At 49.9% G+C, this 23863-nt stretch overlaps 1 protein-coding gene across 1 annotated transcript in view; it reads right to left on the bottom strand.

Annotated features, from left to right (window-relative positions):
* GRIK4 (glutamate ionotropic receptor kainate type subunit 4) overlaps nt 1-16498 on the bottom strand; it is a 427684-nt gene extending 411186 nt beyond the window's left edge. The window contains exon 1 of the mRNA XM_025356723.1: nt 16209-16498. The gene's annotated coding sequence lies outside the window, so the exon portion shown is untranslated. The remainder of the gene's footprint in view (nt 1-16208) is intronic.
* Between the last annotated feature and the right edge of the window lie 7365 nt (nt 16499-23863).

Raw genomic sequence — 23863 nt, 5'->3', positions numbered from 1 at the left:
AACACGGTGAAACCGCGTCTCTACTAAAAATACAAAAAAATTAGCCCGGCGCAGTGGCAGACACCTGTAGTCCCAGCTACTGGGGAGGCTGAGGCAGGAGAATGGCCTGAACCTGGGAGCTGGAGCTTGCAGTGAACCGAGATCTCACCACTGCACTCCAGCCTGGGCGACAGAGGGAGACTTCATCTCAAAAAAAAAAAAAGAAAGAAAAGAAAAATCTTCCATTCACTGAAATAAAACCGTACATGATGAACTATTCAGAAAAAAAAAGGAAGGAAATTCTGACACATGTTACAACATGAATGAACCTTGAGGACATTGTAACTGAAATAAGCCAGTCACAAAAAGGTAAATGCTACATGAGTCCACTTGCATGAGGCATCTAGAGTAGTCAAATTCGCAGAGACAGACAGAATGGTGTTCTCTAGGAACTGAGGGCAAGAGGGAATGAGGAGTTGTTATTTAAGGGGTACAGAGTTTCAGTTTTGCAAGATTGAAAGCGCTCTGGAGACTGACTGCACAACAATGTGATGGTACTTAACACTGCTCAACTGTACACTTAAAATGGCTGAGATAAGCAATTTTATGTTATGTGTATTTTACTACAATTAAAAACAAGAAACTACAAAATCTGGACCATCAAAATAAGAATCTCAAAGAGGCTGTCTTCTGAAACCGTTCTCCAAATGACAATAAAGGAAGTGTCTGTGATCAAGGAATTATGTATGTTTTAATCCTTGTTCTATTTTCATAAGTATACTTAGTCTTGTAATCTAAAGGAGAGAGAGAGAATGAAAAGACGAGCCACAGACTGGGAGAAACGATTTGCAAATCTCACATCTGACAAAGGACTTGTATCTGGAATATATAAAGAACTCTCAAAATGCAATAACAACAACCAATATAAAAATGTACGAAAGACTGAAAGATACTTCACCAAAAAAAGATATAGGGTTGGCAAATAAACAGATGAAAAGACACATCTTAAGTTGTTAGGGAAATGCAAATTAAAACTACCATGTGATACAACCATATACCTCATAAAATGGAGAAACAAAATTTGTAAGATTTGTTTTAAGGACAATACTGGTGAGGATGCAGAGCAACTAGAATTCTCATGCATTGGTGATAGGAAGCCACCACAGAGATCAGGTGCGCAGCTTCTTAGGAAGTTAAACATATACTTACCATAGAATCCGGTATATCTCACATCTAAGTATTTACCCTAGAGAAATGAAAACTTAGGTTCACATCAAAGCCTGCACTCAAAACCGGGTGCAGTCACTCATGCCTGTAGTCCCAGCTACTGGGGAGGCTGAGGCAGGAGGATCACTACACCCTAGGAGGTAGAGGTTGCAGGGAGCTATGATCGTACCACTGCACTCCAGCCTGGATGACAGTGCAAAACCCTGTCTCAAAAAAAAAGAAAAGAGGCCAGGCATGGTGGCTCACACCCGTAATCCCAGCACTTTCGTAAGAACAGATCACTGAGGTCAGAAGTTTGAGACTGGCCTGGCCAACATAGAGGAACCTGTTTCTACTAAAAGTACAAAAATTAGCTGGGCATGGTGGTGTGCGCCTGTAATCCCAGCTAGTTAGAAGGCTGAAGCAGAAGAATCGCTTGAACCCAGGAGGTGGAGGTTGCAGTGAGCCAAGATCGCGCCACTGCATTCCAGCCTGGGCGACAGAGTTAGACTCTGTCTCAAAAAAATAAATAAATAAACAAATAAAGAAAAGAAAGGAAAAAAAAAAAAACCGTTGTACTCAAATGTGTACAGTAGCCTTATTTGAAATTGTCAAAAACTGAAAACAATCCAAACGTCCTTCAACGGGTAAATGAATAAACAAATTGGCATTTCCGCACAATGGAATACTATCCAGCAATAAAAAGGAATGAACTACTCACATATGCAGCAACATGGATAAATCTCAAACACATTATGCCAAGTGAAAGAAGCCAGACTCAGAGAGCTATATACTATGTGATTCTATTTATATGACATTCTGAACACGATCAGCGGTTGCCAAGGGTGGGAGGTGGGGAGGGAGGGTGACTGCCGGGGGTGCGGGGGAATTTGAGGGGTGACGGAGATGTTCCATATCTTGATTGTGGTGGTGGTTACACAACTCAGGACTTTGTCAAAAGTCATGGAACTTTATGCTAAATGGGGAATTTTACTGTGCGTAAAAACCTGAAACTATACAGATCGGGACCTACCCACACATGTCTGTTGCCTCCAAGGCCATACTATGTCCAAGCCTCTGTCAGTTCTCACCCAGCCTACAGCTACTCATGGCTTAACTCTTCCTCTCCTATGATTTATCCTTTATAAGCTGTCAAAATAACTTTTTCAAATATAAATCAGACTGTCACTCGCCTGCTTAAACTCCTCCAAAGTCATCTTATTTTAGAATAAAATCCAAATTCCTTCCCTGGCGCACAAGGCCAGCATGGCTCTGTGACCTCCTGTCATTCCACACCCCTGTGTCCACCCTGGCCATCTGTCCATTCTCTCGAAGACACTCAGCCTGTCCCCACCTTGCTACCGCCTTGTTCCCCTTGCCTGGAAGGCTCTGCCCTGAACTCCGTGTGGTTGGCTCCTTCTGAAAGGGGCTGACATAAGTGTGACCTCCTCAGTTCACCCTACAAAGCACCTGCCCCCATTACTCCGCACCCCCATGCCTCATCCATCCAAAAAAAAGGGTTATTTTGTCGTGTGCTGTCACTTCCCGATCATCCTTGTTTACAGCTGGCTGTCCCCACTCCACCACCACACAGCCTTGTTCACAGCTGGATCCTCAGTGCTGGGACAGGGCCTGGCATACAGTGCACGCTCAATAAACACCACTTGAGCTGGGCTGTCATATTCAGGTAGGAGCATGCGTCCGAGCCTTCCTGGGCACTCACAGAGGGACACAGTATCGCTTCCACATGGCAGAAGCACGGCCCTGTCTGCAGGAACTCCCGCCTCACCCCCACTACTTAACCCGCAACTTCTGACAGCTGGTTAGCAGCAGAGTCGGGGCTCAAACCCAGCCACCCATGGGGCTGGGGACAGTTGTAACCCTCCCTACCTCCCTCTCTGAGTATATGTGGAGATGAGCCAAGTGAGGAAGCGGGATGACATAGCAGGGTGATACCAGAAACCAGGGACCAGGCGGGGGCATTGGCCGGGATGGGAGACCACTGGCCAGCTGGGCCCAACCCTCAGCTCTGCCTGACCCCAGCTCCCAAGGCCGAGGGGCAGAGGCTGAGTGGCTGTTGGGATTCGGAATCCAATTCCACCAAGTTGTACTGAGTGTATCCCCCACTATGGGAGGGAGGAAAGGTGGAACACAAACTTACTGGATGCCCTGTATGTCCCAGAAGCTTCAGCTGTGTTGCCTGTAAGGTTGGCAATGGTATCCTCATTTTTATGGGACCTCACAGTGGTCATGCATGTTGTGTGTGGCAGAACCTCTTGGTGTCCACGTCCATGGCTATTTCCCTTGCACATCTAGGGGCAGCTCTAAACTCCGGCTTCTTGGGCAGCACTGAATCAGCATCTCAGCCCAAGGGCCCCAGAGGATCCCACTGCTATTGTAACTTCTCACCTCCTCTTTCCTCTCTCTGGGCTGTGCCCACATCTATCCCTCCATGTTCTCATTTCCTGTCACCTGTGGCTAAAGACACACAGCTGAGATCAACTTCAACCAAACAGCCCAGCCCCAGAGAAGGCAACAGGTGCCCTTCTACTTCCCTGCCCTCTGGTCTTGTTTCTCTCCTCCTCCCTGTTGCTGCCTCATCTCCCTGCCTTTGTCTCTATGTCTCTGTCTCATGCATGCACACACAGGCACACACACATACACAATTGCCACTACCCCTTTTCCAACTCACTTCCTTCAACTGTCCAACTCACTCTACAGAAAGGAAAGGACGCTGCCAGACCAAGGCTCTGAGAAGCCTTGAGGGGATGGAGGAAAGGAAGTCTGGGCTGTGGCTATGGTCCTGGGGCTGAGCTGAGAAATCCAAGCACTGCAAGGCTTGTGGCTGCATAGACCCTGCTCCAATACCACCCTCCTCACTAAGCCCTCAGCCAGCTAAACACACACCTGCCCTTGCCACCAGCAGGGAGGGGCTCTGTCCAGCCAATACTCTGGGCCAACTCAGCAGCTGCCCAGTGGTGTAGTTGGGGAGGACTAAAGACGGGAGGGCAGGGACTGGCATAATTTCATGTCTGGCCTTTCCCAACGACAGGCAAAATGACTCTGTGGTCCCCTGGCTCTCTAAATTAGCTGCATTTTATAATCCCTCTGCCTGGCATGAAATGTCCCATTAAATCTTAACGATCTGCCTTCCAAGAAACTCCCCAGCCCCTTTGGCCCCTGGAGGACACCTAGCCCTGGAAGATCAGGGTAAGAGGCTGGTGGAGAAAAGGAAAAGATGAACCCCCCGAGGTGTCTGGAATGGGCTCCCATCCGTCTTTTATTGGGCAACTGCCTTCAGAACCAGAAGAAGCCCCTTCTAACCCAAGAGATCTCCATCATCCCACTCTTCCCATAGGACTTCTGCCCTCCACACACCCCTCTCAGGCCATAGTCCACTCACCCCCTCAGAAACCCACCTGGCTCTCCTCCACCCCAGGCTCCACATATGTCTCTAGACCACAGCAACTCCACAGGAGGCAAGTTTAGGACGGCACCGTGCCTGCCCTGCCCTCCACACATGCACCGAGGTGAGGATAGAATCTTTCCTTGAAAGAAACATGCCATATGACCTTCAGGATTATTCAAATATTAACCACCCAGATAAACAGTTTCTCTTATGTTCTCATTATCACCTCTCTTGCTGAAGCCAGCTAAAGTGCAATATTTCTCTTTTATATCCAGAGGAGAAGATGCTTCTGGTGACTCCTGGGGAGAGGGGAAAGACGACAAGAAAGTGAAGGAGAAGGCAAGTTTAGGAGAACAGGGAGCTGAGTCCTTCCAGCTCCCCACCCCAACTTGGGCAGGAGCTAAGGCAAGACCTTGACCAGAAGGCTGGAGGTCACCCAGAACCAAACAACAGCCAGCTGTGTCCTGGGCCCAGCACAGGCTGCTGGTCATAGAGGCCTTGGGAACACAGGCTCCACTATGGTGACCCATCCAGCTCCCAGAGCTCCTAGCATGACTGAGGCCTTGTTACCTCTTGGGCCCTCTCTGAGGGCACTGCCACCTGCCCCTGTCTAGGGTGGCTGCCCACGACCATCAGAGGTGTAAGCAGAGCTCTTCATCGACACTGTGTTAAACCCCACACATTCTTGGCTGAGCCATTTCCTTCCTGTCTTTATTCTCTCTCATTCCACCTTACCTCTGGCCTCCACCTGCCCAGGTCATAGAAGGCTAAGCGCAGGTGTGTGGATCCCTCTCTGCTTCTCCCATCACCCCTAGCCAGCAAAGGTCCCACCAGTCAAGAGCAGCTGTACTCTTCTCCAAGCCCAGGAGGGGAACAGAAATGGGTAGTCTGCCTGAAGTCTAGCCTCACCTGGCAGAGAAGACAAACCTATCACCTACTTTCATGTTTGCAACCATTTTTAAAGTTATCATTGTGGATTCTTAAGATGTCAACTATAAGGAATCCTATTGTCCTACTAATTAATTCAGCAATCTCCCTGAAATAATAGGAGTTGTAATTGTAATTCCAAACTCACCCCTCGACCACTGGAATCAACTAATTAAACAACAATCAGCCAGCAACGGGCTTTCATGGGGAAGATGGACTATTCCTTTTTATAGCTGCAATTAGGCGACACATTCAATAATCAGAATGAAATACAAATTTACCCAGGAGCCCAGTAAATTATGGCCACTCACACTTTGTTTTCCTATGGTTGCCTCCCAGAAAATAAAAGGGGCTGCATTTTCCAGCTGCATGCAGCAGGATGCTGTCTGGATGGCACTTTTTTTTTTTTTTTTTTTTTTTTTCAGAGACAGGATCTTGCTCGTTACCTAGGAATTTAGTGGTATGATCATAACTCACTGCAGCCTCGCACTCCTGGGCTCAAGTGATCCTCCTGCCTCGGTGTCCCAAAGCACTGGGATTACAGGCACATGCTACCACGCCTGGCCTTGGATCATCCTCAAGCGCTCCTCGGGGTCCCTCCCCAACACCGGGGGGCTTTCTGCTGCTTGGTTAATAAGCACAAGGAGAAGGCAGGAGGGGGCCACCAACATCTGTAGGGATGCCCAGCAGGAAGTCAGAGTGACCTGTGGTTTCTGGAGGGAGAATGGGGCAAGAGCAGGAATCAGGTCTACACTTGTGCTCGGGTAGGTGTGGGAGGCACATGCCCCAAATCCACACACACACCCCAAACCCACACCCACACCCTCAGGAGCACACCCCATTCAGCGGTGGCCAGCACCGGCCTAGATGCACAGTGGAAAGAAAGCTCTTTGTATTTCTTGCAAAATGTTCTGAGGGGTGGAGGAAGCCTGGAAGATAGATGGTGAGAGGACCCGTGAGCCAGAGGGAAGAAACGTAAAACGATGCAGACAAGTTCCGTGAGAAGTCACTGAATAAGGTGTTAAAATTAAATTAGGTAAAAGGCTGGGCAGGAAGAGGGCAGGGAGGCCTGAGATGATAAATGGAAAGATAGTAGCACCAAGGTACCGTAAGCCCGTCACAGACTGAGCTAAGCGGAAAACGTGTGCTCTTCAGAATTTGCCAAAATGCTCATGTCCTCAAAGGGAGGGTGCGAAGGATCCCAGCATGAACGTGCATAACCGAATCACCTCCACCGGTCCACCTCAGGCATGGTGGCCACAACGGGGTCCTCTGGAGCTGAGAAGCCTGCTGAGCAGGGAGCCCATTCTTCTCTTCTCAGAACTCTTAGAAGGCTGCGCTGGATGCATTCTCAACGCATGACCCAGCTTTAGGAGAAATCCAAGTGAAGGGAGTCCTTTGCAGAAGACAGTCTCTAGATCCCATGTCCTCAATGTTAGACATTCCTTGAGGTCAGGGCTCCCTTTCCTGTCACTCAGTGTAGACTCAGGCACACAGTAGGTGCTAAATGAATTCTTATTAAAGAGATGCCTGGTTCTGGGACACCTCTCGGCTTGGTGGGCACTGCAGGGAGACACAGAGGAAAGCGCCTCCCCTCCCCACAGACTCCCCACAGATGGAGTGTTTCTGTAGACACCAAGTGAAGCTCTAAGAATTGGTTCATTCCTTCATTCAAACACATTTATTGAGCATCTACTCCATACCACCTAAGTGCCTGGCACCATGGGTTCAATAGTGAGCAAGACAGGTGTAGCCCCCGCCCTTACAGAGCAGGGAAGAGACACAAATCATCAAAAGCCAGGAAGTATCAAAAATGCAGTGTTATGGAGGTAGGGGATGTTGGCCTGAAGAATGAAGGAGAGTGAGCCAGGTGCTTCCATGTCCTCATGTGTAAAAAGGAAGTAACAGTGCCCGTCTCATAGGACTGCTGGGAAAATTAAAGAGACCATATACATAAGGTGTCACCACAGCCCCTGGTACTGCGACTTGTTTGCTATTTTGGCTATTATTGTTATGATCATCCCTCCACCATTCCCTCTTTGGGAGAAGACCTAAAACCAAGAAGGACCATCCAGCCCAGCGATGTGATCGTGGATGGCTGCTCCCTGCACAGTCCCCTGTACATTCAGCATAATCACACAGCACAACCACTGCTCAATTCAACCAGCATGACAGAGCCCCACCACGCACCTGGAACGTGGGAGGAGGTGTGTGACTTGCTCTTAAGAAGCTCATGGATAAGGCTGGAGGGAGACACACAACAAATGCTACCTTTCATAGCGTGCACTCTATCCGAGTCACTGGTGTCGGTCTCAGGGGAGAGAGGACTGATTGGTCAGGAGATGCTCTCAGGACTCTAAGGCCCTCCTGGGGTCACAGTCCCAAGCCTGGAGTCAGCCAGATGAATCAGCAGGAGCCCGAAGGCCCTGCCATCAGCCTTGCTGCAGCCAGGCTCTGTGTGGGCCTCTGGGATATAGAAGGACCCAAGGAGAGCCTGGGTTGGCTGTAAGTCCAGGCCACCTCCAGAAGAGCTGGGAGAGGGTCCCTGAGCCCCAAATCCTGGAGCTCTGTGCCCAACTGGCTCGAGTCAGGCCCATCCACACACTGTCTATGCAAGCCAGGACCAGCACCTGCTGATTCCCAGTCCAGGCCACACCCCACTGCTCTCTCTGGTCCTAGTTTACCCCATGTGTCTTGCCAGCCCTTGTCTACCTGCTCAGTGACTGTTCTGAGTCCCAAGTGCTCTAACTCTGTCTCTCCATCCCCTGTGTACCTCTTTCTCCCACCCAGTGAGACGAATTTGAGCTGGACCTCCAGGGATCCACAAGCCAGAGCAAAGGACAGCTGAGGCCAAGGGTCCGCAGCAGTGGTGGGGGTGGTCGCAGGTTGGGAGTGGGTATATGGGGCCATGACTAATTGACTGACTCCTCGTTATGGACACAGCTTCCCCTCAACAGCCGCGTGCCAAGGTCTTTTTCATCATGGCTCAGCTCTTGGAAGCTGTGAAGAGTCTGATTAAACATCTTTTTTTTTTTTTTTTTTTTTTGAGACGGAGTCTTGCTGTATCGCCCAGGCTGGAGTGCAGTGGCCGGATCTCAGCTCATTGCAAGCTCCGCCTCCCGGGTTTTTACGCCATTCTCCTGCCTCAGCCTCCCGAGTAGCTGGGACTACAGGCGCCCACCACCTCGCCCGGCTAGTTTTTTTTGTATTTTTTAGTAGAGATGGGGTTTCACCGTGTTAGCCAGGATGGTCTCGAACTCCTGACCTCGTGATCCGCCCGTCTCGGCCTCCCAAAGTGCTGGGATTACAGGCTTGAGCCACCGCGCCCGGCCTGATTAAACATCTTTAGCATCACGTTCAAGGAGAAATTCTCACACAGGCGACTAAAGATTTATACCCTGATGACAATGGCAGCATTAACTTTATTGATCAAGCACCACCATCATCAACAACAAACATTTATGGGACTCACTCTAAGCAGACCACTTGTCCTTCAACCCAAGCAGTGAAACACCCAGGACACCACACCAAGCTGGCCAAACCAGCCTGGCTCATGGCCTCAAGGTAACTACAATCCACAAGAGAACACTTTGCTTTAAATACATTCTAAAAACTTCAAATTAAAAGACACTGTTATTTCGTAACACCGGGGCCTAGAACTGTATTAGATCAATAAAAGACTACTGAATGAACGAATGAGTGAATGAATGAATGAATGAATGAGTGAATGCAGTATGGTTACCTCTCAACGGCTTTGCGCCCAATGGTCTAATTTAGAGATTACCAACGCCTCTGGCTTTCCAATCTTCTTGCACAATATTTAATGGCCTTAGTTGGGTCATTTCATTACTAATTTGTTCCTCAATCAGAAGAAGAAGGGAACAGCGGAAATGAAAAGGGGAAAGATACAAATCCATCAGTGCTGTTCCCTTTAGCAGTTCTGGGAGAGAGTTTAGTGGGTAAGAGAGATTGAAGCTAATGGCTAAAGCAGGGCTTGGGAATTATCTGTGGATTTTATTTATGCATGACTTCTGGCATGAATTGCCATTTTGCTCCCACTCTGCCTGGAAAACTTCCCAAGAAAGGCAATGCTTTAGGAGGTGATGACTGTAAAGACGGGAGGGAGAGAAAGAGCCCAGACAGGAGGAGGCAGCCTCCTTAAAGCAGGCCAGGCAAATCCTCCCAAAGATAGCCTACGAAGTAGACAGGCGCGCCCTCTTTCCACTCCCCACCTCGACACGCTCACGTTCCAAGGGACTTCAGGTGAGTTCCCACCTGATCTTCTCCCCAAAGCTTTACTCCCTGACCTGCTCGATCCAGATGGAGATTTTTCTGGACAAGGGCTATCAGGCATGTTAGAGTGGGGATGTGTTATGGACTGAACGTTTGTGTCACCCCCTCAAAATTCTGGTGTTGAAGTATTAAGGGATGGAGGCTTTGGGATATGATTAGGTCAGGAGGGTGGAGTCCTTACGAAGGAGACTTGTGCCCCTTCAAAGAAGAGACACAGAACTTGCTCTTGCTCTCTCTGCTCTCCGCCATGTGAGAAGACGACAGGAAGATGGCCATCTGCAATCCAGGAAGGGGGCCTTCTTCAGACCCTGGATCCACCAGCACCTTGATCGTGGACTTCCCTGCCTCCAGAATGGTGAGAAATCTATGTTGTTCAAGCCACCCAGTCTACGGTAGAATGATCTGTTACAGCAGCTCCAGCTGACATAGACAGGATGCCTCTGGTGACTTCCTGCCAATCAAAGGACCAGGAGCAGGGCTGTGCCACAGTGATGGCCTCAGTCCTCATGTTCCCCATGTTCCCCACCACCAAGTAGGTCGTTCACCCGGGAAAGTTTAAAGAACCCAGGTCACCTCACAGACCTGGGGCTTCTGTCCTGGCAACCCAGGTCCTAGACATAGCCTAGGCAAAGGTGCAGGCTGTCAGAGAGACAGACATCCACGATGGGGGCTGGCAAGAGAGGACGAAGAGGAGACATGAGGGGGGTGGGCCAGGCCAGGTGGATGAGGGGTGGTGAGAGCCAGGGGAGGGTGCGGCTCCTGGGCCCCCACAGGAGGAGGAGTTAGAATCATAGCTTGAGGGAGGAGGAACACCTGAGGTAAACCAGCAGACCTGGGTTTGAGTCACAATTCTGCCACTTACTAGTGTGGCATGCAGGAGGGTCCTGCCACCAATCAGCTTTCCTAAAAAATCAAAATCTTCCAGCAAGATAAGGGACTAACCTAAGCAAAAGGAACATGTGGGCTACCGAAAACAGGAGATCCAGCCCAGGGGAAAAGAGACCGCTGTGCACAGGTGTGGAAGGCAACCAGCCAGACTGCAGGGCGTGCAGCGGCATGCAGAGGACAGTCGTCACCACGTCCTCAGCTGCTGCACAGCTTTTCAATCTGAGAAAACTCCTGGAGAGCACGCTCCATCAAAACAATGGAGTAAACCAAGAAAGAAGAAGATGCAAGGTCTCGGAAACAGGGAATGTACATCAGGGAAAGGCAAAAGGAGTCCAGGGAGGAGGGCGGAAGAGGGAAGTCCCAGGAAAGCAGCCAGGCACCAGGCCGAGAAGGCAAGCAGTCCATACATAAGAACAGAAGCGTCCAGGAGTGAAGGCTCCAAGACACAGGGGCTGACTGATCACCTGGAGAGAGTGACCTTGTGGAAAATCATTGAGGGGCTCTTGGTAAGTACAAAGAAAACTAAGCAAATGATATAAGGCAGTTACCAACTTCAGAACAAAATGAGAGGTAAGGAAACAACTGTTACACAATAATTGTAAATAATATTCACATAGATATAATGTAAATTCTGAATATTCATTTAACTAAAGTTTAAATACTACATATGGGTGAAGGTAAGTGTCAGACGGGATGGTAGTATAAAAAACTAAATCCTCATGACCATAAATAGATAATTGACTCACATTACTCACACCTGTAATCCTAGCACTTTGGCAGGCCAAGGTGGTAGGATCACTTGAGCCCAGGAGTTCGAGACCGGCCTGGACAACATAGCAAGACCTGTCTCTACAAGTAATAACAAAAAAATAGCCAGGTGTGATGGTGCACCTGTAGTCCCAGCTACTCGGGATACTGAGGCGCGGTGATCCCTTGAGCCCAGGAGTTTGAGCCTACAGTGAACCGTGATTGTGTCACTGGTCACTGCACTCCAGCCTGGGTGACAGAGTGAGCCACCCTCTCAAAAAGCAAAAACAGAAAGTTAACTAATAATGTCTACAATCGATACATTAAAATATAGCAATGCACACATATTTACAACTAGAGAGATATGGAAATCTCAGAAAAAAGCAGCTAAACAGTTGAAAGCCATTATTTCAAAAAAAGGGAGGCTGGGGGACAGGACAGTTGGGACAGAGAAATAGTGAATATGGTTATAAGCCTTTTAAAATACGATTTGACTTACAAACTAGGAGTAATTATCACAACAGCTTTTTAAAATCCCCAACCCCTGATCCTCTGTGGTTGGCAGTAGAGCAAGGTTCCCCACATGAGAAAAGCTGCAGCCTTTTCAACCTTGATCCCCGCCGCCTAAGCTTCATCTTGCCCTGGCGGTCTCTCACTTTTCACTGTTGCCACCAACAGGATGGGCTCCCAGGGCAGCCAACACCATTTTCATGTAACTCTGCTATGGAGAGTTCTATGTAACTCCTTTGCTATGGAAATGGGTCCTGGTCTTAATTCCAAGAAGCACAACTAATGAGACTAGAATGATTAAATAAGACTTTCGAACAGCCTGGAAATACAAATGGGAAAGGAACAAGAGGCATACGCATCTAGCAGATGTGGCCTTTGGGAATATGGGAGATGAGACCCTCCCTCAGGTCCCAGTTCACCCCACCTAGCTCCCCACCCACCACATAGGGGCCACCACTGTTCCCTACACCCAGCTTCCTCCAAGTCTGTATTCGCAAGAGCAGAGCCCAGAGTTTCTCCTCTGCCACTGTGGAGTCCCTCTTGCCACTCCTGTTCCCTGGCTAATGACCCTACTGTTATCCCCAAACTGACTCTATGCATCACTACTCTTTAGGGAAGCTACTCTTCCCTCTCTCAAATTATAATTCAACAACAACAACAACAACAATCCCTGACATTCACAAAGGAATACCCATACACAGAAATGGGGGCGTGAGAGAAGGGGAGCTTCTTAATTTTGGACAAAGCTGTAAACATCTTGAAGCCTCAGTTTTCTGACCTGTAAAATGAGGATGATAGTATCTGCTCCAGTCCAAGAGTAGTTATCAGGATCAAGCTAGATAATGGATGGAAGGCAGCTTTATAAACTAGAAAGTCCCTTATGAATGTGAATTATTAATATTATCATCATTGATAACAGCAATTTTCTAAATCAGCAGACCTTACAGAGATCCTTGAGTGGTGGGGACCAATGCACTGAAGTTCAAAGCCTCCATTGCGAGTAGCCCTTTCCCATATTAACCATGGGGCGGGGCGTGCCTGTTAGGTCTATTATCCAGCTTGCAGCACTGCCAGTTGCCCTGCCTGGAGCTGCAGACGCCCCGGGCATAGACCTTGGTGCCTCAAGCAAATGGCTCTAAACACCTGTGCCACTTCCCCTTCATAAAATCAAATCGCTCACTAATGCTCCTCGGTTCCTTTCATCCAAATGGCAACAGCCGTTGTTCTTATTGGATTGTAGATGAATCACTTGAAAAATATTTTGGGGCACATTAGAGAGGCAATAACATAAAAGTACCTGGAAAATGGTTCTGTTTTGTTTTCCACTTTGCAAACCCAAACTGGAGCCTGGGGTTGTATTACATATTTTTGTCTTCTTTTTTTAACACAAGGGTTTTGCTCATTTCCTCTCCATGCTGGGAAAAGGGACATGTTAATTACTGCTGGGTGGGGAGGGAACCCCTCTGAGGGTCTAACTCCATCTTTGGCAAGAAGGATTGCATGAGAGGAGAAGTGAGACTTAAATGTCAGCCTTCACATCTCCAAAGAGTGACTGAAGGCCCAGCACGGTGACTCACACCTGTACCCCCAGCACTTTGGGAGGCTGAGGTGGGAGGACTGCTTGAGCCTAGGAGTTCAAGACCAACCTGGGCAACAAAGAGTGATCCCATTGCTACCAAAAAATTAAAATTAGCTGGGTGTGCCCCAGCTACTTGGGAGGCTGAGGTGAGAGGATCGCTCGAGCCTGGAAGGTCAAGGCTGCAGTGAGCCACGATCGCACCACTGCACTCCAGCCTGGGGAACAACAAAGCAAGATCGCATCTCTAAAAAAATAACAACAAAAAACAAGCTGGGTGTGATGGCATGGCCTGGGGTCCCAGCTACTGAGGAGACTGAGGCAGGAGGATCACTTGAGCCCAGCAGTTCAAGGCAGCAGCACAGCACAACCTGTGAATAGCAACTACATTCCAGCTTGGCCAACACAGCAAGACCCTGTGTTGGGGGCAAAAAAAAAAAAAATTGGGAGGCCGAGGTGGGCAGAACACGAGGTCAGGAGATCAGGAGATCAAGACCGTTCTGGCCAAGATGGTGAAACCCCATCTCTACTAAAATACAAAAGACAAAAATTAGCTGGGCATGATGGCACACACCTGCAGTCCCAGCTACTCGGGAGGCTGGGGCAGGGGAATCGCTTGAACCCGGGAGGTGGAGATTGCAGTGAGCCGAGATGGCGCCACTGCACTCCAGCCTGGCAATGGAGTGAGACTCCATCTCAAAAAAAAAAAAAAAAAAAAAGTCGAGGTAAAAACAAGAAAACAATATTGTGATATGTCCCTAGAATCTCCTTCTTAGTTGATGTCAACCCATTAATTGCTCACCAGTAATGAAGCCACTTTATTGTACCACCCAGTCAGAAAGCTGAACCTCAAGAACAAAAAGGGTTTACAAGTTGTTGGAACAGTATGTGCCACATATGCTAAGCACCTTCTTTATTCCAAATCTGGAGGGTTCAAACCACATCATATGTTGGCTCAACTTAGTCCACAGATTAGCTGGCAATCACCTTAGTCTGTTTTAACACCAGCATGGGCTTATCCGACACCTGAGACCTTAGTCAGAAGGAATTTGAAGTCTGGCCTCCTTTCTCAGTCACTTCCTGGCTGGATGACCCTGGACCGGGTGCCTAATGTCTCTGGACTCCAGTGACTTCCTCTGAAAAGCAGAATAAAGAATATCTTGGCTAGATCAGAAGATCTCTGGAAATCCCTCACAGCTCAAGAGCCACAATTGCTCACTAAACGGCCTCAACAAATGAAGAATTTTTTGCCTTTTCATTTGTCAAATAAAATCTGAGGCCTAGGGTAATAGACAAAGAATAGGCTTTAAAGTCCAAAGTACAAATCCAGGCTGCCATTTACTATATCTTGGACGTAAAACTTAACCTCTGTGGGCCTGGCTCAGATTTTTATCCTAGAAATAATGACGCCTACTTTCAACATGGCTCAAGGGGTAGGAAACAACATCATCTTTCCAGCCTAATACCAACGTCGCACCCCAAGCCCAGAATAACCACATGTGTCTCAAGCCTTTCTGCTAGATTTCCTGTCTTGCTTTTCACTCTGTATAGGAAAAGATGGTTTTGTCCATTCCCTGGCAACTAACGTGGTATTAGTTAAGTTTTCTCATGTGGCTAGGTATTACCTCTGAATTATAAGTGGAAGGACTGAGATGTAGAAAAGAGCCAGGGGGCAGGAGTAATTAGTGAGACAAAGCCTGCAGACAGACCCTGTATTTCTACTCCGGTCTCATTAACCGTGAGTGCTGCCCAGCGCTGGAGGCCCCCTTCTCCTACCCGTCCTTCCCTATTCGGCTGTGTTCTGTTGTACCTCATACAATATTGGATCTGTAAAACGCTTTATATTCCTTTAGCCAACGCAGGGAAGATTCGGAACAAGATTGGGTTATTACAAATTCAGGAGGCACTACACACACGGCTGTCATGTTTCAGTTACCCTTTCTCCCGGTTTAATAAAATTTACCACACTAATACAAAGCCATCTTTTATCGTTTTCCCTGCAGTTGTAACAACTTGTCCAGCGCCTTCCTGCTAATTAAAGGAGGAGGGAATGCAGCAGCTCATTGGAAAGTGGGCTTCTAGGGAGGCTGTCAATATATTTGCAGCCACTTAGCTCTGGTTCTTAGAGTCCTTCAACCGCCGGCTCCTCCATGATATGAGGCCTAATGAGGTCAGCAGCCGGTGGCGACATGGCAGGCAGTCCCGCGTGGCGGCGGCCAGGGCAGCTGGGCGCGCTGGCAGGAGAGCAGGCACAGCGCTCCCCACGGGCAGGATGACGCGGGCTCCGCAGCCCGTCCTCCCACGCGGCCCGGCATCACTGCCTCGGCCCTGACGTGCGTGCGACAGACTCACCGCAAACAGTCCCCAGCGGGAGCACGAGGCCGGGACGGGAGGGGGGCGGCTACACAGGACACCCCCCGCCACAGCCGGCGGAGCAGATCGCCGGAAAAGGGAGGCGGCGGGCGAAAGGCAAGCGGGGAGCGGGGACAGGAGCTGTAAACAAAGAGCTGCCCTTGTGCGAAGTCCTGAGCCGGGTCCAATCAGCCCGCTTCCGGTGGCCCACGCGCTGCCCGCCGGCCCACGCGGGAGCCTCGAGGGGCGAGGCGGGAGCTGGGTGCAGTCCTTGCAACCAGCAGCCACCTCCGCGCGCTCCGCTGCAGTCCAGCTAATTACCTGCTGCGGCGGCGGCCGTGCCCTTTAGGGCGCATTAGCATTCCCGCCGCGGGCGCTGCCCTCGCGGCGTCGGCACCGAGGCCCGGCCACCTCCAGCCCCGAACGACTGCGGCTGCGGGAAGCTGGGTCGAGGGCGGCTACGGCACCCCAGGGAGAGACCGGGAGCTGCCCGGACCTCAGAGGGGGTGGGGTCCTCTCCGGGAGGCACCCGTCTCCTTCCTGGGTCCTAAGACCCTTCCCAGCCCTCCGCTCCGACCCCACTCCTCCCGAAACGTCGGGGAATCGAGAAAGGAGAGCCACGGGCAAGGCGGGGCGGGCGCCCCTGATTAGCATGCGGCGCCAGTCGCACGGGCCCGGATTCCCGAGCCCCCTCCCCGCGAGCGCACACTAATAAGTTTACAAATGGAAGCCGGTGGCGCCGCTTGCAATAAAAGGCAGAAGCTGCGCTCCGGCGCTTCAATGAGAGCATTTTCCCCCGTAACAAGGGGCTGGATTCAGCTGCCTGGTGCCGTCTGAGCGGGGCGAGTTGCCAGAGTAACCAAGGCCTAGCGCGCACGTGGGGAGAGGGAGCTGGCTGGGGCTCCAGCGCTAGCCGCCGCCTGCGCGCCCGGGCCCTTCCTCAGGCCAGCAGCCACTCCTCCGGGACATTGCCTCCCCCACCCCAGCTTCCCCACTACACAAGCTGCCTCCCTACTCACCCGCTAGCCTTTCAAAGGCTCTCTGGCAGCTTGTGTTAAATTCATGAGACCCACCGGGAACACCTCCTCCGCGATGGGAAGATAATGTTTAGGCCTGGGGTGTCACTGGGGAGGGGGCCCAGACGGTGACTGTGCTCAGAGCAGGCCTGGAGGCACAACCGACCCCAGGTGTGGGAGGCGCCAGAAGTGGTGCAAACAAGTGAAAAAGCAGGTGGAGATTCCAGAGCTCTGGGTAGCTCAGGAGGTAGGCTTCTGAATGCCCTGGGGAAGAGTGGAGGGGAACTCAGAGCCTACTAACCCTGAGTGCCACATCTAACTTCCTGAGAGGAGGCTCCAAGGACGGAGCTCCAGAAGTTCCTGGGGTCTAGTAGCTGGGGGAAGACCAGCTGGACCATGAGCAAAGCACCCATCCATTCCACCTGTAACCCAGGGCCGGCCGCTGCTGCCTTCTCCCAGCCTTTGGCCTAGGTTGGTTTTAAAAAAGCGAGTTCAAACGCTGAATTCGCTTTTGGTCTTCAGCTCGCAAAAGTTCACATTTTGCTCCAGAAAGTTAAGACCGCTGTCCACCCTGCTTCTTTCCCAGGGACGAAATACATAGGGATTGTTTCTCTCCTTTTACAAGCTTGTCATTGGGCACAGGGTTCTTCCAGGCCCCAGAAGTTGTTCTCTGGAGCCCAGAGAAGCTGGATCCCATAGTTCCTCTCCTGAAGCTAGGCTGAGGGCTGCCAGGCAGCCGCCTTCCAAATGGCCACATGCTAGTATCCTAGGAGATGCTACACCCAAACACAGTGCTTACCGGCCAAGCAATCCCTATCCCACACGGACAAAGAGGCTGATACTAGACACTGCGAGTATGTCTAATAGAGAAAGAGCCCACTTCCTCTGCAACTGACAAACGAAGGGAGCTCATTCCCAGGTTTTACCCAGGGAGACGGTGAAGTGGAAGGACACACTTCACCATCCCTGTTCTGGAAGCTGGACCAGCAGGGTGCCAGCCTGCATGACTGACATCTCGGCAGTCACATACATCCACAGCCCAGTGGACATCATGCTTCCGCCAGAAGGTCAAAATGGGGTCCCCCGCTGCCACCAGGCAGCTGGACCCTGCATAAGAGGGCTGGCTGCCCGTTCTGATCCCCTGACCTGGCTCCTCCCTTTTCCACACATGACACCCCCCATGCCCAATCATCACTAAGTCCTGTGGGTTCTACCTTCTAGAAAGTCTCTCAAATTAGTCAAAGCTGCACACATTTCTCACCAACACTGCCCTACCACCACCAGAGGATCTCAACCTGTTCCCTTTTGTATAAATCTCCCCAGCCGTTTCCTGGCACCCTTAGCCTGGTATACAAGGCCCCCCATGACCTGATCACTGTCACGTCTCCAGCTTCTCTCCCCTTGCACCCTGGCTCCAGCCTGCTTGCCATGACCCAAACACAAGTCTTCACTTCTGTGTGTGCAAGCTCTTCCCCAGCCCCCACCAGCCTCACAATACCCTAACTCCCCTTCTTCCTCTGACTGGTTCTTATACATCCTTCCAGGCTCAGCTCAGGCATCACCTCCTCCAGGAAGCCCTCCCCAGCTCCCTGCCATCTATCCAAGACTGAGTTAGCCTCCCAAATATACTTTGCTTCTTCACTAGACTGTGAGCCTCTTAGGGGCAAGGCCTGGGTCCCTGTTGACTTTTTCACAAGGCCTTATTGGCAAATGATTAAAAGTCTCAGCTTTGGAGTTAGTCAAATGTCAGTTTGATTGTTAGCTCTTCCATCTGGGATGTCACATAATTTATCTGAATCACAGTTTCCTTATTAAAATGGATAACGGTAATATCTTAAGGCTGTTGGGCTTAGGTGAATCAATGTGTTTAAAGGACTTAGCACAGCGCCTGGCCCATGGTGAGCAGATTCTCCCTCCGCTTATTGTGTGTATTCCCTCAGTGTCAGCCCATCTGGCACATTCTAACAACTGCTTCCTAATTGTTGAGCTAATGAATGATGACAGGAAGAACACGACATCCTTCTGGGGCTCTTCACCACCCCCCTGGATATTCTTTGCTTTATTTGGCACCCTTTTCAAGTGGGCCACAAAGAAGTGTTGACCAAGTCACAGTCCCATCATCGGATGTGTAGAGTGCCGCAGTTGGGAGTCAGATCCCGACACATGACTGGAGGAGAAGGCAGGAAAAAGAAACAGCTAAGACTGAAGGTGGCTTAGAGCCTCTGGGTCATCTTGGGGTTTGGGGGAGAGGGAGGAGATGTGGGGGTGGCCACGTTCTTCTGGAGGACAGAATCATGTGGTAGTAAAGAGGCCTTACCCACATCGCCTTCTCTTTGCTGTTTCCTGACCCCTAGGCATACATGGGCTGCCCCCAAAGGTGTGGCCTGGGATACCCTTTCTATATATGAGACCCTCTCATGGCTTTTGCCTTTGCTGGATCGGGGATATGCCTACAGGGAATTCTGGGGAGTCCCGGAATACGCCACCCTAGTCCCCACGTCTCCAGCAGCAGAAGGAACCTACAGTGCTGCCTGTCACCAGCACCATGTTGCTTCCTCCCAAGCAGAGGCCTTGCTGGTGGGCGTGCAGGAAGAGAGGCGAAAGCATGAAGGAGAGAAGGGAGACGAAAGCTCAAAGCCCGGCAGCAGGCGCCTTGATGCAGAGCTATCTTCTAGAACACCAGGGAGAAACACTCCATCAAAACCTTCTGGATTTCGGCCGGGCGCGGTGGCTCAAGCCTGTAATCCCAGCACTTTGGGAGGCCGAGGCGGGTGGATCACGAGGTCAGGAGATCGAGACTATCCTGGCTAACATGGTGAAACCCCGTCTCTATTAAAAATACAAAAAACTAGCCGGGCGTGGTGGCGGGCGCCTGTAGTCTCAGCTACTTGGGAGGCTGAGGCGGGAGAATGGCGTGAACCTGGGAGGCGGAGCTTGCAGTGAGCCGAGATCACGCCACTGCACTCCAGCCTGGGAGACACAGTGAGACTCCGTATCAAAAAAAAAAAAAAAAAAAAAAAAACCTTCTGGATTTCAAAGTCAGCCAGGCTGATGACCCGCCAGCAACCCACCCTCCCCTGGCTGCCCCTAAACCCAGGGCCTGCTCCTGCCCCACCTCTCCGCCCTGCCTCACCCCTCCTTACCCGGAGACCACACACCAGGGGACTGGACAGGCTCACTCCCTCCCTGGCTGTCTTGAAATTTTAATTTCTCACCTTCCTAAACAGCCAAGATTTATGGCACACTTGACAGAAATATTTAATTTTCCAAATGTCTATTATTCAAAGGCTGTGGAAATCTCCAGCCCTAACATTTCCGCATTAATATCCATCTAAGGCTGAGGCCAAATAAAGATCTTCCCAGAGGCGTGGAAGCGGGGAAGGAGGAAGATGAAACCCTTGGCAGACAGGAAGGACCCACAGAAAATTCCCCACGAGATCATACCATCCCCACCGCTCTTCCACTGAAACAAATGTTAAAGCTTTTTAATTATTGTCATTAACATCACCGAATGCTTATTATGTGCCAGATACCGTGCTAAGCAATTTTAACAGCCACAATCTCACTTAATCCTCACAACCCAATAAGGTAACCACTATAATTATCCCATTTTATAGATGAGAAAACTGAGGCACCGAGTGATCTAAGACCACCCAACTAATGAATGGAGGAGCTGAAATTAGAACCTCAATTTGACTCTTACTATCATACTGTCTCTGTGTGTGCCTGATGGAAACACTCTTTCTTCCCAGACTTGTATACAAGTTTATGTATACCATATACACACATAAACATACTATATTCAATTTAATTCTGTATATCATTGTGAAGGAGACTCACTGATGAATTCAATGAGGACACTGTGTAGGGTCCCTGCTACACCCAGAGCACTGCTGTGTGGCCAGAATAACAAATGTGGGGCTAGGTCCCTGTCTATCATGATCTTAAAATCTGCTTGGAGGCCAGGCGCAGTGGCTCACTCCTGTAATTCTAGCACTTTCGGACGCCAAGGCAGGCGGATCACCTGAGGTCAGGAGTTTGAGACCAGCCTGGCCAACATGGTAAAACATCGTATCTACTAAAAATACCACAAAAAATTAGCTAGGCATGGTGGCGCATGCCTGCAATCCCAGCTACTTGGGAGGCTGAGGCACGAGAATCCCTTGAATCCCGGAGGTGGAGGTTGCAGTGATCCAAGATCGCAACACTGCACTCCAGCCTCGGCAATAGAGTGAGATCTTTCAAAAAAAAAAAAACATCTGCTTGGAAAACTGGGCATATATTCAAAACAATGCCACACCAACACAAGGAGTACAGGAATGTCACTGCTAGGGACTCGACTTTCTCCTGAGACACAGAAGGAAACCAGAAGACCTCAGAACGAACCAGAGAGACCCTCTCAGGCCTCCCTCTGAGCCTGTCTCCTCTCGCTGCTGGTGTAATGTGGATACAGTTAATATGCACTCAATGCAGAACACGGAAGAGGCAGGCATTCTGGCAAAAGTAAGAGGCAACTGATAAAACGAAGAGGAAAACATAAAAAGCTGTTTAATAAAGAACTCAGGAAGTCGGCTGTCTTGGGTCACTTGGTGTGCGGGAAAACAGAATCACCTACTTGCCCCGGAAGTGTCTATTAGTGCACAGGATAGTAGCTGGTGTTTATAATGATGACCCTGAGTAATGAAAAAATGATCAAACCGTGTTCTGTGCATGCTGTTTTGGAAGGCCTGCATACTTTTCTTATGTCCATTTGGATAGAAATATTTCATTTAAGTGGCCAAAATAATTTTTTTTAATGTTTTGGTGATGAAAGAGGTAAGTTACATTCTCCTGAGATGCCAGCTGAAATTCAGATTCCAATGTGTAATGTAACGTCCAGCTGGTCAGGACTAGGAGTCCCTGCTGGACAGGAATAGGTTCTGTCTGACCCACTCTGCTCAGTGTCCAGCATGGGTAAGCACCCAACAAAGGATGGCTGTCACCAGGATGCTGGTGCCCACGAGCCCATTCATCCACAGCCAAGAGATTAGCCGAAGCGAGGGAGTCTGGGACCCCTCCAAAGCTCGTCCTGGGAAACCACAGATCTCACTTCCCCAGCTCCTTGGAGGCCAAGCGTAGGGCAGAATTGCCACCTAGTAGCCTAAGCAGCAGGCCTTTGCTATGCCACGCCGGTCACCACTCCCAGGCTTCTCAAGAAAGGGTCCTAATCTAAGTTATCAGTAGCCAACCCCCAGCTGAGAACAGAGAAGGCTTCTCCATCTCCCTTGGCCTGGTCCTAAATGGCTCTGGTCAGTTGCTGCCAGGGAAGGTGATGGGAAGAGTAAACACAGCAAAAATATGAGTGCCCTTCAGCATCACCATGGTGAGGCCTTATCAAGGATCTCAGCAGTCTCGGTAAAACCAACATTCACTGGTAATGAGCCAGAGCAAGAAAAAGAGTAAGACACAAGACAGGGACCAATCTATGCGACCCATACTATGTCCAAAAGGGGAAAACTCTTGTTCACATTCAATGTGAACCTAAAATGCCCCCCAACGCTCTCTATAAACTAAATACATGCAATTGATGCTTGTATACAATCTACTCCCTTGTTAATTTTCCATCATTTATGTTGTGTATAAATACCTCTTTATCAGCACAACTGTCAGAACTGAACACATCTGTGAGGGTTTTCTTGTTTTGTTTTGTTTTGTTTTGTTTTGCTTTGTGTTTTGAGACGGAGTCTCACTCTGTCACCCAGGCTGGAGTGCAGTGGCATGATCTCAGCTCACTGCAAGCTCTGCCTCCCGGGTTCAAGTGATTCTCCCGCCTCAGCCTCCCGAGTAGCTGGGACTACAGGCGCCTGCCACCACCACACCCAGCTAATTTTTTTATATTTTTTGTAGAGATAGGGTTTCACCAAGTTGACCAGGATGGTCTCGATCTCCTGACATCGTGATCCACCCACCTTGGCCTCCTAAAGTGCTGGGATTACAGGCGTGAGCCACCGCACCCAGCCTGAGGGTTTTAACTTACTTCATATGGAGGAAAAGGAGCTCCCATTATAGAATACCTACTATAGTACAGACACTTCATGTAGGTTTATCTCATTTAACCTCATAATAGCCCTCTCAAGTAGATATTATTTCCATTTTACACATAAGAAAACTGAGGCTCAGAGACGTTAAGTAACTTGCTCAAAGTTGCACAGCTAATAAGTGTCAAAACAGGGATTCTGTTTCAAGTCCCTTGACTCTGACTCTAAGGACCACCGTCGATGACTTCTTGATGTTATCAGCAGCGAAAGAGCAGACAGAAGCCTCTCTCGTGGCAAATGTGGGGATAAAGAAGACCCCTTCCAGCATTTTCAGCAGAAAATGCTGCTCATTTTCGGCCTGAGCCTGGCTGGCATTTCAGGGGCTGACTTAAGATGATGAATGGGCTCAGGGCACACACGAGATGTAATATGTCTTGATTTAGGGAAGCGCTAGATAGGTCGTCTGATGAAATTTTACTTGCAAAATTAATTCAGATTGTCTTGGCTGGCTACTCTCATCACCCAGACAGCAGGAGAGGCTGGGAAACCGTAAACAAGTGGTCAAGAGAAGAGGCTGCGGTGGGCAGGAGAGCAGCGGCCAGGGCAGGCGCAGCCTGAGAGGAGACTGGACGGCAGGAGGTGCCGCTTTCTTCCCCCAGGGCAGCAGAACTAGGGTGTGCAGCAGAAAGACTGCAGGTAGAGGGAAGGGACGGTGTGCTGAACACTAGAGTCCTCGAAGGGTTGTGGGGGGACAAGAGAGGCAAGGGAGGGGCTCCTTCTGAATTCTATCCGGTCCTCCAATGCACTAATGGACCACAAGAGAAAGACAGTCAGCCCTGAGTCCCCGAATGCCGCCATCAAGCAGGCTCCAAGGACAAGCCGCCTGCCCTGAGTCGGGGTAACTGAAGCCTCAGTCAGGACAGCTTTGCAGCAGGAGTCAGAG

Source organism: Theropithecus gelada, chromosome 14, assembly GCF_003255815.1.
Source record: "Theropithecus gelada isolate Dixy chromosome 14, Tgel_1.0, whole genome shotgun sequence".
Taxonomy (NCBI): Eukaryota; Metazoa; Chordata; class Mammalia; order Primates; family Cercopithecidae; genus Theropithecus; species Theropithecus gelada.
Note: the sequence above shows the minus strand (reverse complement) of the source record. Positions and strands in the feature narration are given on the sequence as shown.